At 43.8% G+C, this 14,307-nt stretch overlaps 1 protein-coding gene across 2 annotated transcripts in view; it reads left to right on the forward strand.

The window, feature by feature from the left end:
• chn2 (chimerin 2) overlaps nucleotides 1–14,307 on the forward strand; it is a 485,758-nt gene that overhangs the window by 184,184 nt on the left and 287,267 nt on the right. The gene's annotated exons all lie outside the window — the stretch shown is intronic.

The following is a 14,307-nucleotide window of genomic DNA, read 5'->3' on the forward strand; positions in this document are numbered from 1 at the left end:
GGAGACCGCAGGTTTTCACAGCCTTGCCGCCAGCGTATTTCTTTCGCCAGTTGGAGGCGTACTCTGGAGGTACACCTCTGACTACAATCACGAGCCCATTACCTCCCGAATAGCTTGGCTAAGAATGAAGATTTATTATCCTTAGCACAACATATTCACTAAAAATTATGTTTGTGCTTCAGTAATATTCAATGCAGTCAATATTCTAGTTTTATTTGGTCAATGTTATAAATAGATTTTGTGAGAGGATTGTTCCTTGGAAGAGTTGTCGGTAGAATTCACATGTAGAACAATGTAATTGATTTTCAGTTTACTGTATTAATAATGAGTTGTGACATTTTTGGATTCATCAGTAAATTTTCTCATGGTTTATTAGCAGACAATGTTAAAATTAATTGCATCATTTTTCAATGCATTAATTTATGTCAGACTGTACAGAAGAACTGTATGAAGAAAATGGTCACTGATTGAACTGTTTAAAGGTTACAACTCTGAGCAAGAGCATCCAGTGGCATAAACAGGATTTTTTTCTGGGTTGGGCAGGATGTGGAGTTTGGATATGAGCTTGCCTTACCAAACAAACCTACTTTAAAATGTCTATTTTTCAAATAGGGATTACTTCCATTAATCTAAAATTTAAAATAAAGCAAATGGAAAGAAAGAATTGTCTGGTCGGACAAAAACTTTAAAGTCCAACTAATCAAAAGCAAAATACTGCGGATGCTGGAAATCTGAAATAAAAACAGAAAATGCTGGAAATACTTATCAGGCAGCATCTGTGGAGAGAGAAACAGAGTTAATGTTTCAGGCCGATGACCCTTCATCAGAACTGGAAAATGTTACAGATGTAACAGGTTTTAAGTAAGTACAGAGGCAGCGAAAGGGGAGATGGGGGGAAAGAACAAAAGAAAGGTCTGTGATCAGGTGGAAGGCAGGAGAGATTGAAAGACAAAAGGGATGATGGTGCAAGGCAAAAGTGGGGTGGTAATGAGACAAATTCAGAAATAAAACTTGGGTCTAGAAAAGATGTAAATGGGAATAGCAGAATCATCAACAGCTGCCAGCCGGAAAAAAATAGGGGCAAAGGTTATAATCTGAAATTGTTGAATGTTGAGTCCGGGAGGCTGTAAATTGCCTAATCGAAAGATGAGGTGCTATTCCTTGAGCTTACATAGAAACATAGAAAATAGGTGCAGGAGTAGGCCATTCAGCCCTTCGAGCCTGCACCACCATTCAATAAGATCATGGCTGATCATTCCCTCAGTACCCCTTTCCTGCTTTCTCTCCATACCCCTTGATCCCTTTAGCCGTAAGGGTCATATCTAACTCCCTCTTGAATATATCCAATTAACTCGCATCAACAACTCTCTGCGGTAGGAAATTCCGCAGGTTAACAACTCTCTGAGTGAAGAAGTTTCTCCTCATCTCAGTCCTAAATGGCCTACTCATTATCCTAAGACTGTGTCCCCTGGTTCTGGACTTCCCCATCATCGGGAACATTCTTCCCGCATCTAACCTGTCCAGTCCCGTCAGAATCTTGTATGTTTTTATGAGATCCCCTCTCATCCTTCTAAACTCCAGTGTATAAAAGCCCAGTTGATCCAGTCTCTCCTCATATGTCAGTCCCGCCATCTTGGGAATCAGTCTGGTGAACCTTCGCTGCTCTCCCTCAATAGCAAGAACGTCCTTCCTCTGATTAGGAGACCAAAACTGAACACAATATTCCAGGTGAGGCCTCACCAAGGCCCTGTACAACTGCAGTAAGACCTCCCTGATCCTACACTCAAATCCCCTAGCTATGAAGGTCAACATACCATTTGCCTTCCTCACCGCCTGCTGTACCTGCATGCCAACTTTCAATGACCCAGGTCTCGTTGCATCTCCCCCTTTCTTAATCTGCTGCCATTCAGATAATATTCTGCCTTCGTGTTTTTGCCCTCAAAGTGGATAACCTCACATTTATCCATATTGAGCTTCGTTGGAACAGTGTCGGACGCCGAGGACAAAGCGGTCAGAGTGGGAGTGGAGCGGAGAATTAAAGTAACAGGCGATTGGAAGCTCGGGGTCACGTTTGTGGACTGAACGGAGCACCCAATCTGCATTTGGTCTCCCCAATGTAGAGGAGACCGCATCGTGAGCAGCGAATACAATATAATAAATTGAAAGAAGAACAAGTAAATTACTGTTTCACCTGGAAGGAGTGTTTGGAGCTTTGGACAGTGGGAAGGGAAGAGGTAACTAGGCAGATGATGCATCTCCTGCGCTTGGACAGTAAGGGGATGGGGTGTTGGGGGTGATTGAAGAGTGGACCAGGGTGTCGCGGAGGGAACGGTCCCTTCAAAATGCTGAAAGGCCAACTAATCAGTTTGCACTGATTGAATTGAAGAACTCACCAGCTCCAGAAGAACACATGTTTTTTCTGTGTTCTGTGTTCTATCAAGTAATTGAAGGCATGTTCTTCCATAGGAGCAGAAATAGGCCATCAGCCCTTCGAGCTTTTTGCACCATTCAATGACATCATGACTGATTACTATCCTATCTCCATCCACCCACCTTGGCTCCATATTCTTTGATAGATTTTTGCTAGCCAAGAGTATTAATCACAGATTTAAAATTATGAATCGTACCAGCGTCTACCGCTTTTGTTGGGAGAGAATTCCACCCTTTGCGTGAAGAAGAGTTTCCTAACGTCTCGCCTGACTGGGATAGCTCTGATTTTAAGGTTCCGTCCTCTTGTCATAGTAGCGCCAACAGTGGAAAAAATTTCTCTCTATATCAATTCCTTTCAAAATCCTAAAAACCTTAATCAAATCACCCCTTAACCTTTTTTTTATTCCAGGAAATATAAGGCCAGTTTATGTAATCTCACCTCATATACTAACCCTTCAAGCCTGGTAACATTCTGGAGAATCTGTGCTACATTGCTTCCAAGGCCAATATATTCTTTCTAAGGTGTGGTGCCCATAACTGTGCACAGTACTCCAAATGTGGTCTAACCAGGTCTTTGTATAGCAGTAGAAAAACTTTCTTTATATTCTAGCCCTCTAATTCTAAAGGCTAACATTCCATTAGCTTTATGATTACTTTTTGTACTTGACCACTACATTTGAGTAATCTATATATATGGACCCCTAAATATCTTTGGACCTCCACTATTCTTAGCTTTTCACCATTTCAAAAATACCCGCATCTATCCTTTGATCCAAAATGGATGACCTTATACTTGCCCACGTTGAAATCCGTCTGCCACAGATTTGCCCACTCACTAATCTATCAATGTCCCCTTGTTGTTTTATGCACCCATCATACGACTTACAATGCCACCAATCTTTGTCATCAGCAATCTTGTCTCCCTGTTGTGTTGTTCAAGTCATTAATATGTTAATAAATATAGTGAATAGTTGAGGTCCCAGCACAGATCCTTGAGGGACACCACTAGTCACTTCCTTCCAATTCGAGTGCATATCAATTATCCCTACACTGTTTTCTACTGCCTAACCAATCTCCTAACTATGTCAATAATTTGCCTTCAATTCCATGAATTTTAATTTTAGTTAACTGTCTCTTGTGTGGAACCTTATCGAATGCCTTCTGGAAGTCCATATAAACTATATTCATAGACATTCCTCTTTCTACTACTTTAGTTTCTTCCTCAAAAAATTCAATTGGGTTCGTTAGACATGACCTACCCTTTACAAATCCATATTGCCTCTCTCTAATCAGGTCAAATTTCTTTAAGTGTTCAGTCTCTCTGTCCTTAATTATAGCATCGAATAAGTTCCCACAATAGATGTTATACTAACAGGTCTATAATTTCCTGGTTTCTCTCTCTCACCTTTCTTAAATAATGGAGTTACATTCACGGTTTTACAATCTAAAGGGACAATTCCTGAATTCTTCTTTGATATGGTAATAGCAAAGCAAATCAAATGTCAATATCTAACTCCGATATCCAGGCTAAAGTTTCCAGTGTAACAGCGTGGATATTTTGTAAACTGCCTGTGAATTTCCTTTGAGGGCAGTGCTCAACGATGTACTTTAGGGTCTGATAGGAGCTCCACAATCACATGATGGGGATGCATTAATCTTTCATTAATGTAGAAGGTAGCAGCATCTACCATGACCGGTTCTGAGGCGATTGATGGTTGGCCACTGTTTGCGAAGAAGGTTTGATCCTTCAGGTTGTACTGTGGGGTCCTCCAAAAAGAATCCATTCCGTATGTCACAGATCTTCCAAGCATTTCGTCATCAGTCATCAAGGCTGAGGGGAGGTTGCTGAAGGGCTTTGGCGATAGTCCAAAATGACCGCCTAGATTTGAGGCGGGTTGGTGGTAGGTTGTTCAAGTCGGCCTGGATCAGCATGTCTTTGCTGCTGTAGTGGTTGTATTCTCTGGAGACTGCATATTCGCGGTGTAGGTGAGGTGGTGCGATGTTTGCAAGCATGGGCAGCCAATGTGTTTGCTATTGATAAAAGCGTGCAGGTGATAATTCTCATCGTAAAATTCAGCTGGACATCCAGAGATTTGACATGCAGACTTGATGGCCATGCCGGAGAGCAGTACTCCGCTGTAAAGTAACCAGGGCGAATGCTGCCATACAGAGGGTTTGAGCATCTGCTCCCCATGTGGATCTGGTGAGTTTCTGGATCAAGTTGACCCTACTCTTTAGTTTCTTCCCAAGGTTCTGGAAATGCTCTGTATGATAGGTTGCGATCGAGCGAGACTCCTAAATGGGAAGGTTTTTTGGCATAGTTTACCTCTGCATCGTAAAAAGGAGACCTTCAAAGCTTGGTTTGCTTCATGGGTGTTGAGGTGACGGTCTTTTGTGGGTTTGGCCGAAGTCGCCATCGGTGGAAGTAGGCCGCCATCCTCTGTATAAATTCCTGAGTTGAGAGAGCTTATGACTAAAGCATCTGCAATTTCCTCCCTCACATCCTTTAAAACCCTTGGGTGGAAACACCACGTCCTGGGGATTTTGAAAGGAGGAGTGGTCGTCGTTGTCGTCCACCCCCCCAATCTCCTACACCTTTGGGAGTATCTAACATTTGAACTTCATTTTCCTAGCTTCAAATTAGCACTGGATCTTCTAAGATATAGCTGATGGTATCGTTGTGAAATGTTAATTTATTTACATGTTCTTATCCTGATGAGGGAAAAGTGTTATGCACGGTAGCATAGTGGTTATGTTACCAGTAATCCAGAGGCCTAGACTAATAATCCAGAGATGAGAGTTCAAATACTGTCACAGAAGCTGGGGAATTTAAATTCAGTTAATTCAATAAATCTGGAATAGAAAGCTAGTATCAGTAATGGTGACCATGAGACTACCGGATTGGCGTAAAAACTCATCTGTTCACTAATGTCCTCTCGGGAAGGAAATCTGCCATCCCTACCAAGTCTGACCTATATATGACTCCAGACCCACAGCAATGTGGTTGACTCTTAACTGCTACCCAGCTCGACCTTGGCACGTGTAATGTATGCATGCCTGGGTTTACCTGCCACCAGGGGGAGCGACCGTCCGAGGTCATTGGGCCACAGACACACATGTGCAGCCCTTGTATATAAAGAAAGTCTCCATGTTTAATCCTGACTTTGAAAGCTAATAAAGTAGAGTCAGGTCGCACCTGATTGAGTTCACGGTACTAAGCCTATTGAGTTATTTCATATGCAACATTTGGCGACGAGGCACAATACGAACTTACACGCACAAAAAAAATGAGCACAGTTGGAATCCTGGAGCGATTCGTGGAGGGAGAAGACTGGGAGGATTTTACAGATCGCTTCGACCAGTACTTCGTGGCCAACAAGATGGATGAAGACACTGACGCAGTTAGGCGCAGGGGGTTTTCCTCACGGTTTGTGGTCCAAAGGTCTATGGCCTCAAAAAATCTGCTCTCACCTGCACGTCCAACGGAAAAGACCGATGAGGAATTGTGTGCTCTGATTCGGGACCATCTCAAACCTAAAGAAGGCATCATTATCTCGAGATCTCGCTTTTACTAACTAGCATGTTCATTCTGAGGGCCAGGACATGGCGGTATTTGTTGCCGACCTGAGGTGTCTCGTTGGGCCGTTTAAGTTTGGAACCGCGTTGGAAGACATGCTGCGCGACGTCATTGTAATAGGCATAAATCACGAGGTGATCTTGCGGAAGCTGCTGGCTGTGGAGAAGCTGGATCTGAGCAGGGCCATCACGATCACCCAGGCTTGCCTGACCACGGTCGATAGTACAAAGCAGATATCCTCGCAGAGTCAGAACTCTACGGCAAGTACTGTGCACCAGATTGTGTCGTCGGTTGACAGAACTGCACCTGGCAGGGCCTACCCGACTGTGTTTGCGAAACCTGTAGCTGCTCGAAGTCCACCATTGGGCACGAATCCAATCTCGCCCTGTTGGCGTTGTGGGGGCAATCATTGGCCTCATCAGTACCGTTTCAGACAGTATATTTGTAGAGGCTGTAGGGACGCCTTCAGCGGATATGTCTGCAGCTCAGCAAGCGTGCTGCGACACACTACGTGGATGATGATGACCGATCCGGAGCGGATCCGGCAATGCAACCCGAGATACCCGAGGGGGAAGTGTATAGTGTACATTCGTTCCTGACAAAGAGCCAACCGATAATGATTGAAGTAAAATTGAACGGCGTGCCGGTATCTATGGAATTAGACGCGGGTGTAAGTCAGTCAGTTATGAGCCAGAGGACTTTTGAAAAGCTGTGGGATACCAAGGCTGTGAAACCCAAGCTGAGCCCAATAAAATGCAACATGAAAGAGCTCATACCAGTGATTGGCAGTGCAGCAGTCAAGGTGTCGTACGATGGGGCGGTTCATGATCTATCGCTGTGGATCATTCCAGGCAATGGTCCAACGCTGTTCGGCAGGAACGATAATTAAAGCTTTGTCATCGGTGGAAGACGCTTTGTGTGCTCAAGTGCTGAGCAAATTTCCCTCGCTGTTTGAACCGGGCATCGGCAACTTCACAGGAGCCAACGTGCAGATCCACCTGGACTCCGATGCAAGACCCATTCATCACAAAGCCCGGGAGGTCCCGTACATGATGAGGGAGAAAGTCAAAATCGAACTGGACAGACTGCAACGTGAAGGGGTCATTTCACCGATCGAATTTAACAAATGGGTTGGTCCCATTGTTCCTGTGCTGAAGAGTGATGGCACTGTCAGGATTTGTGGAGACTACAAGGTTACGATCAACTGAGTTTCAAAACAGGATCAGTACCCATTACCAAAGGCTGATGACCTGTTTGCAAAACTAGCCGGGGGAAAGTTGTTCACCAAATTGAATCTGGCGTCGACCTATATGACACAGGAGCTTGTCGAATCGTCGAAGAAACTTACGTGCACCAAGACGCATAAAGGGCTGTTCATTTACAACAGACGTCCTTTCGGAATTCACTCGGCTGCAGCCATATTTCAGAGAAATACTGAAGTCCGTCCCTAGAACCGTGGTGTTCCAAGATGACATTCTGGTCACAGGTTGTGACACTGCTGAACACCTGCACAACCTGGAAGAGGTTCTACCTCGTCTGGACAAAATGGGGCTTAGGCTGAAATGTTCAAAATGCGTCTATGGCACTGGAAGTCGAATTCCTGGGAAGGAAGATTGCTGCAGACAGCATCAGGCCTACGGACTCAAACAGAGGCCGTCAAAAATGCATCCAGACCCCAGAATGTGACGGAGCTGCGTTCGTTCCTTGGTTTTCTCAACAACTTCGGTAATTTCTTACCTAAATTGAGCACATTATTAGAACCACTGCACATGCTGCTCACAAAAGGCAATAACTGCGTTTGGGGTGTATCTCAAGACAAGGCCTTCGAGAAAGCTAGAAATCTGAGTTGTTCCAACAAAATGCTGGTACATTATGACCTGTGCAAGCGTTTAGTATTGGCCTGTAATGCTTCATCACATGGGGTTGGTTGTGTGCTCCAACTATCCAATGAGTCGGGCAAACTACAACGCATCGAGAAGCATGTTTAAAGCGGAAAGCGCCTACGGCATGATAGAGAAAGAAGCTTTAGTCTGCGTATATGGGGTTAAAAAGATGCACCATTCTCTGTTTGGGCTTCGTTTCGAGCTTGAAACCGATCACAAGCCGCTCATATCTCTATGCTCTGAAAACAAAGATATCAATACCAATGCGTCGTTCCACATCCAGAGGTGGGCACTGACATTATCTGCCTATGATTATGTCATTCGCCATAGACCTGGCACCGAGAATTGTGCCGATGCATTGAGCCATTTACTGTTGCCCACACCGGAGGTGGAAACGCCACAGCCCACAGATCATGGTCATGGATGCCTTTGAGAGTGAAGGGTCGCCTGTCACTGCTCAACAAGTTAGGACCTGGACCAGCCAGGATCCGATCTTATCGGTTGTAAAACGTTGTGTCCTTAGTGGTGATTGGTCGGCCATTCCCAGGGAAGTGTGTGATGAGACAAAACCTTACACCCGTCGCAAAGACAAACTAGTCATTCAATCTGATTGTTTGCTATGGGGTAATCATGTTGTTATGCCCAAGAAAGGCAGAGAGAGATTTGTACGGGATTTACACAGTACCCATCCCAGTATTGTGATGAAGGCCATTGCTAGATCTTGCGTTTGGTGGTCTGGCATTGACTCTGATTTGGAGTCACTTGCATGCAGTTAAGCAATGCACCAGTGGAATCTCCGCTAAGTCTGTGGTCGTGGCCATTCAAATCATGGTCGAGGATCTGGGCAAAATGTTTTTGGTGGTGGTGGTGGTGGATGCTTATTCCAAGTGGATAGAATGTGTAATCATGTCATCCAGCATATCCACAGCCACCACTGAGAGCCTTCATGCAATATTCGTCACTCATGGTCTGCCCGACATCATTGTGAGCGACAACGGATCGTGCTTCATGAGTTTGGAGTTTCAAGAGTTTGAGACTCAATGGTATCAAGCACATAAGGTCAGCACCATTCAAACCCGCGTCCAATGGTCAAGTGGAGTCTGAAACATGTAACTCACGGTTCTTTACAGACTCGCTTGTCACGCATACTGCTTAGTTACAGGACGAGATCTCACACGCTTACCGTGGTCCCCCTACTGAACTGTTGATGAAGCGAGGTCTTAAGACCAGGCTCTCGCTTGTCCACCCTGATCTTAACGATCACGTCGAAAACAGATGTCAATATCAGCAGTGGTATCGTGATTGTACTGCCTTGTCACGCGACATCTCTATTAATCCTGTTTATGGTATGGTCAAGGCCCCAAGTGGGTCACTGGCACTGTTATGGCCAAGGAGGGTAACTGGGTGCTTATTATCAGGCTCACTAATGGGCAAACATGCATGAGGCACATTGATCAGATGAAATTGTGGCACACAGACAAACCAGAACAACTTGAAGAAGACATCATCAATGACCAACCGATTCATAATCAGCCATCAGAAGACCCTGCTGTTGTCAATGAATCTGGACCTTCAATCCCCGACATGGACACTGCCACTCGCATTAGATCGGCTGGCTACCTAGCCTCAAGTCATAAATGACTCCGAGAGCTCCCCCAGATCTGGAATTGAACTGAGACGATCAACTAGGGAGTGGAAAGCCCTGGACCGTCTCAATTTGTAAATAGGACTGATACCAAGATCTTGGGGGCGGAGGGGGGGGGTGATGTAATGTATGTATGCCTGGGTTTACCTGCCACCAGGGGGAGCGACCGTCCGAGGTTATTGGGCCACAGACACACACGTGCAGCCGTTGTATATAAAGAAAGCCTCCATGTTTAATCCTGACTTTGAGAGCTAATAAAGTAGTCAGGTTGCACCTGATTGAGTTCACGGCACTAAGCCTATTAAGTTATTTCATACGCAACAGTACAGACACGACAATGGCACACCCAGCCCAGTCGACCCTGCAATGTGCTCCTCACGAACATCTGCCAAAATTGGGAGAGTTGTCCCACAGACTAGTCAAGCAACAACCTGACAGAATCATACTCACAGAATCATACCTTTCAGCCAATGTCCCAGACTCCTCCATCACTATCCCTGGGTAGGTTCTGTCCCACCAGCATGACCGACCCACCAGAGGTGACAGCACATTAATATACAGTCAGGAGGGAGTGGCCCTGGGAGTCCTCAACATTGAATCCAGACCCCATTAAGTCTCATGGCTTCAGATCAAGCATTGGCAAGGAAACCTCCTGCTGATGACCCTTCTGCCAAGGGAGGGTGATAGATGGTAAACAACCAGGGAACATAGATTTAAAGTAATTGGGGGGAGGCTTAGAGGAGATAAGAGGGGAAATTTCTTCACCGAGAGGGTAGTGGGGGTCTGGAACTCAGTGTTTGAAAGGGTAGTAGAGGCAGAAACCACCACCACATTAAAAAAATACTTGGATGTGCACTTAAAGTGCCGTAACCTATGGGGTTACAGACCAAGAGCTGGAAAGTGGGATTAGGCTGGATAACTCTTGGTCGGCCAGCGCAGACACGATGGGCCGAAATGGGCTCCATCCGTGCTGTAAATTTCTATGTTTAAGTGGTTCCACGTCTTTTGTGATCGTTCTTTTACTACTTATGTGCTTATAAAAAGCCTTGTTATACTCTGTTTTTGCTTCTCTATATTTTACATTTCTTACAGTTCTTTTCCTGAATCATGCCCATTGTTTTATCATATGCCTTTTTTTTCTCTCTTTTAACCTCACTTTCTATTTATCTGTGGCACCCCTGTCTTTGATGCACTCCCTTTACTCCTAGTTAAAATATATTTAACGATTACTTAATCCATCTCATTTAAATGTCTCCCACAGCTGTGTTGAGCTGCACTTTTTCCCAACCAATTAATCTGAGTTGCATACCTTTTATGCTACTAAAATTAAATAATTACCATTCCAGCATTTTTTATTTTGGCCTTTATCTTTATTTTCATTGTGAACTTAATTACGCTATGTTAACTATTTCCCAAGTGTTCTACTACCTTCAGCTTGTTTTGCTTTATTACTTAGAATCATATTCACCATTGCATCCCTTGTTGCATATACAACATATGAATGGGGAAGAAAAGTAGTATTAATCAAAAAGGGGATATAAATAGAAAATAAGGATGGTGAACAATTTGAATCTATTTGTTTAGAGTTAAGAAGCAAGAAGAAAATGTTTACTCTCTGGGAAATTCATTATAGCGCTGAATAGTGGAAAGGAGCTAGAGGACTCAGAAAAATATAGATATATGTAAGGTGGTGCATTTTGGTAGGAGGAATAAGGAGACCATATACTCCTTGGGGGAGGGGGGAGGGTGGAAAACAAGTCTAAATGGTGTAGAGGAACAAAGGACAAAGGGATCTGGGGCTACAGATTCACAAATCATTAAAAGTTAACAAGGCCATAAAAATACAAACAAAGCACTGGGGTTGATTTCTATAGGAATAGAATTGAAAAGCAGAGAATTTATGTTAAACGTATAGAAACATAGAAAATAGGTGCAGGAGTAGGCCATTTGGCCCTTCGAGCATGCACCACCATCCAATAAGATCATGGCTGATCATTCACCTCAGTACCCCATTCCTGCTTTCTCTCCACACCCCTTGATCCCTTTAGCTGTAAGGACCATATCGAACTCCCTCTTGAATATATCCAATGAACTGGCCTCAACAACTCCCTGCGTTCGAGAAGTCCACAGGTTAACAACTCTGAGTGAAGAAGTTTCTCTGCATCTCAGTTCTAAATGGCTTACCCCTTATCCTTAGACTGTGTCCCCTGGTTCTAGAACTCCCCAACATCGGCAACATTCCTCCTGCATCAAACCTGTCCAGTCTCGTCAGAACTTTATATGTTTCTATGAGATCCCCTCTCGTCCTTCTAAACTCCAGTGAATAAAGGCCCAGTCGATCCAGTCTCTTCTCATATGTCAGTCCTGCCATCCCTGGAATCAGTCTGGTGAACCTTCGCTGCACTCCCTCAATAGCAAGAACATCCTTCCTCAGATTAGGAGACCAAAACTGAATACAATATTCCAGGTGAGTCCTCACTAAGGCCCTGTAAACTGCAGTATAGAACCTTGATTAGACCAAACTTTAAGTGCAATGCACATTTCTGCTCTCCAGATTACAAGAAAAAATAAAGGCACTGGAGAAGGTGCAAAAAAGATTTGCAAGGATGATACCAGAACTGAGAGGTTATAACTATCAGGAAAGACTGAACAGACTGGGACTCTTTTCTCTAGAAAAGAGAAGGCAGAAGGGAGGGGTGACTGAATAGAGGTCTTTAAGGTTATGAAGGGGTTCGATAGGATAGATGTAGGGAAGATGTTTCCACTTGTGGGGAAATCCAAGACTAAGGGTCATAAATATAAGATTGTCACTAATAAATTCAATAAGGAATTATGGAGAATCTTTATCCAGAGGGTGATTAGAATGTGGAACTTACTACCACAGGAAGTAATTGAGGCGAAGAGCTTAGATACATTTAAGGGCAAGGTAGATAAATACATGAGAGAGAAAGGAATAGAACAATATGCTAATAGGGTTAGATGAAGTAGGGTGCAAAATGTATGCTGGCCTTTATTGCAAGGAGGTTGGAGTATAAGAGTAAGGAGGTCATGCTGACATACAGAGCTTTGTTGAGACCACACCTGGAGTACTGTGTACAGTTTTGGTCTCCTTACCTAAGGAGGGGTATACATGCTTTTATAGGGGGTGCAACAAAGGTTTACTAGATTGATTCCTGGGATGAGAGGGCGCTCATGAGCTAAGATTGAGTAGACTAGACCTATATTCCCTAGAGTTTAAAAGAATGAGAGGTGATTTCATTGAAACATATAAAATTCTTAAGGGCTTGACAGGATAGTTGCTGGGAGGATGTTTCCCCTGAACTAGGGGGTCACAATTTCAGAATATGGGTTTAGCCATTTATGACTGAAATGAGGAGCGATTTCCATTCGGAGGCTTGTGAACCTTTGGAATTCTCCACCCTAGAGGGCAGTGGATGCTCAGTTGATGCGTATATTCAAGACTGAGATTGTGGGCACTAAGGAACTCAAGGGATATGGGGATAGGTGGGAAAGTGGAGTTGGTGTAGAAGTTTAGCCATGGTCTTATTAAATGGCGGAGCAGGCTTGATGTGCCATATGGCCTTTTCCTGTTCCTTTTATGTTCATAGGAGACTTGTGTGGAGCTTAAACACCGGCATAGACCAGTTAGTTAGAATGGTCTGTTACTGAGCAGTAAATTCTATGTAAAAAAAAAAAATCAGAAATGGCAGGACCCCAGTGGGTGACTTTAATTATCCAAAAATATACTGAGGTTAAAATCATGTAAGTGACAACAAAGGGAAGGGGATTCTGCAAAGGATGTTTTCTTTATCAATATGCTTTAGACCAACAAGCAGGAAAACATTGCTGGATCTAGTTCTAGGAAATTAAACAGGAAATGCATTTTCTGTAAGGAGAGAAGAGGATCTTGGAAACAGTGACCATAGAAATTCAGTATTACCCCGTGTTGGAGGCTGTAACACTTGGAAGGCACGTGACTTAGCACCAGGCGTAGAATTCTCACTGCGCTCGATAAATTCGGGTTACCACCCCGGAAGGAAGTAGTAGAAGTTTGGAACTCTCTTCCGCAAACGGCAATTGATGTTAGATCTATTGTTCATTTTAAATCTGAGATTGATAGCTTTTTGTTAATCAAAGGTATTAAGGGAAATGGGGCAAAGGCGGGTATATGGAGTTAGGTCGCAGATCAGCCATGATCTCATTGAATGGCGGAACAGGCTCGAGGGGCTGAATGGCCCCCTCCTATTCCTATATTCACTTCTTCCAACAGTCAGGCTTTTAACACTCAAGTTCGGCCCCCCCCTAATCACCAATTCCTGGCATTTAATCTTTTAAACCGTGCTGTCAGTCTCACACTGGTGATTCCATATTCGAACTCTCGGAAAAACAGCCATTTGCACTGAAAAAACTGTGCCTATTGTACAGTCTGCAGATAATGCCATAAGAATTATTGTAAAAAGATTATACACAGCAGGCTTTTAAATATTAGAAATCTGCAATGAAACCATTCATTTTCCACAATTACTAATATTAAATTTGGAGAAATATATTTTTTTAAATTGATGGTTGGAGGATGTTTCTGTTTAAGCCAATACTTTTATTTATGCTTGGTGACAGTAATCCCAGCAAAAACCGATACAGATTCATCTGTTGCTCCAGTAACTGGTGAAGAATGTGCTCAGCATTAGGTCTATGTGAATCAGCACTATGCCTTCCTATCTCTGGGCTCAAGTTCAGTGCAGATTAATGTGACAAGTCTTGTGTGAAATCCA

This window comes from Pristiophorus japonicus, chromosome 5 (assembly GCF_044704955.1).
Source record: "Pristiophorus japonicus isolate sPriJap1 chromosome 5, sPriJap1.hap1, whole genome shotgun sequence".
In the NCBI taxonomy this organism is placed as follows: Eukaryota; Metazoa; Chordata; class Chondrichthyes; family Pristiophoridae; genus Pristiophorus; species Pristiophorus japonicus.